The following is a 2500-nucleotide window of genomic DNA, read 5'->3' on the forward strand; positions in this document are numbered from 1 at the left end:
AGCCAATAAAAACCCATGCTCCACTCTGTCAAACGCCTTCTCGAAATCCATGCTTATTATATATGCCTCCTTTCCTTTGCTTTATGTACCCCATTATATCTCTTATGCTACTCGTGATATCTGCAATGTCCCTCCCCTTTACTCCATATGCCTGGTTAGTCTCTATTATGTTTGGCATGATATTTTTAAATCTGTTCGCTAAAACCCTGGCTAAAATTTTAAAATCTGTGTTTAACATTGTAATGGGCCTAAAATTTCTCAGTTTCTGCCTTGTCTCCTTTTCTCTTGTAGATTATTTTCATTAAGCCTAAGCCCATTCTTGGGGTACCCTTTCTTTTTTAAAAACCTCTTCATAGACTTCTTTTAAAATCGGGCTTACTTTTTCTTTAAAAACCTTATAAAACTCACTTCCAATACCATCTATTCCTGGGCTTTTCTTCACACTTAGCTGATTTATTGCTTGTATAATTTCCTCAGTTGTTATTCCCCTATCACATTCCTTCTTATCCCCCTCACCGACTTTTGTGTTATCTGTTGTAACAAATGTTCCTTTTTTCCTCATCCCCTCCTCTGATCTAAAAAAGTTCTTCATAATATGTGCTTATTTCCTTTAAAATCCCTTCCGTGCTTAAAACAGCTTGTCCTTCCTTATTCCTAAGTTCTTTAATTATTCCCGCCTTCGCCCTGCTTTTCTCAAGGTTAAAAAAGAATCTACTACATTTCTCCCCTTCTACTGTATACTTAGCTTTACTTCTTAACGTCGCCCCTTTATATTTCCCTTCTTCTATTTTCCTCAACTTTTCCTCCACTTCAATTACTCTTGGCACGTTAACTTCATTTTTATTCAACTCCTCTCTTAACGTCTTTCTTATTTCTTGTTCCTTTGTTCTTTTACCTTTTGTAACAATTTACAGTAATTCATTACATATTTCTTTATGTCATATTTCATGTTTTCCCACCATTGCCTTTTATCCTCTATGTACATCAAGTCTTTTTTCCCCTCATCAAATTTATTTTCTATCTCTTTTTTAAAACTTTCTTCCTTTAAAACTTCAGTGTTTAAAATCCATACCCCTGGTCCCCTCATTTCCTTTTTAAAATCCATTCTCATTTGCACCATTTTGTGATCACTTAAGGTCGTTTCTTTATAAAACACTCCATCAATAAAACATTCCAAATTCCTAGTACATAAAAAGTAGTCTATCCTAGTTTGACACATAAAATTCCCTACCAGCTGTCTTCTTGTAAATTCCCTCTTTTTCCCATTTCTTTCTCTCCACACATCAATCATGTTATACTCTCCCATCAATGACATTAACTCCTTTCTTCCCCCATCCGATTTAAAAACCATTCCGTTAGCCATATCCATTTTACTAAAAACAGTGTTAAAATCCCCCGCAATTATTACCCTCTTCCATTTTTCCATTAACTCAGCTATTATATTAAAATATTTTTTCTTTTCTATTTCTTCATTTGGAGCATGTACGTTTACTAAAATAAAATCATCTTCATCCATCTTAATTTCTACAGCCATGCATTTTCCTTTTGTGTCATTATGCATTTGCTTTGACCTGATACCTCTATCTTTTCTTATTAACATCGCAACTCCTCCTCCTATTTTTCCTCCGCATTATTAAAAAATAATTCCCTTCCCATCTTTTTTTTAAAATCCTCCATTACACTCTCTTTCCAATTTGTTTCTTGCAATAAAATCACATCTTCATCCCTGCACAGTTCCTTGACTTTTTCAAATTTCACACCATTCATTAACCCTCTTGCATTAAAAGTAAAAATTTTCAACACAATTAAAAAAGATAAAAGTACAAACTTTAGCATCATAATTTTGTTATCCTATTTCCTCCCCCTCTTTTGCACTTCTTCCACAGTCTTGTTTCACCTCATTACTTTGTTTACACATTTTATTTTTAGCTTTCTCCAAATTGGGTATTACCTTAACTTTTCTTCTTCTTTTATTGGATGTTCCTGCAGTGCTGTCTCCGCCCAGGTTTTCACTGTCTTTGTCTTTTCTTTCCGTCTCACCTATCCATTCAGTCTCTTCTGGCTCCTCTGTTTCTGCTTGTCCAACTGCATTAAACTCCATCTGCACCTCCATTTCCACAATGTCCTGTGTTAACTCAGTCTTTTCAATCTCATTGTCATTGTCCTTGCTTACATTGTCCTCTCTTTGCCTTGATCCGGTGTCTTCCCTTTGCTCCTCTTCATTGTCTGTCTCATGCATCTGCCCACTCCCCCTCTCTTCTTCATTGTGCTGGTCTCCATACCAGCACTCGCATTTGTCCAGTACACAATTGCATTCTGGACACCTCACCACCTTACAGTCCCTCGCGAAGTGGCCTGTTTCGAGCATTTGTAACATTTAAAGTCTGGACAGTCCTTCATCACATGATCAGGGCTCATACACAACCTGCAGGTTTTCACCTGCTTGCTATGTATCACTCTATAGTACTGAGGACCATCCTCCATTTCAATTCGAGTACTG

Source organism: Carassius auratus, unplaced genomic scaffold (assembly GCF_003368295.1).
Source record: "Carassius auratus strain Wakin unplaced genomic scaffold, ASM336829v1 scaf_tig00046391, whole genome shotgun sequence".
NCBI lineage: Eukaryota > Metazoa > Chordata > Actinopteri > Cypriniformes > Cyprinidae > Carassius > Carassius auratus.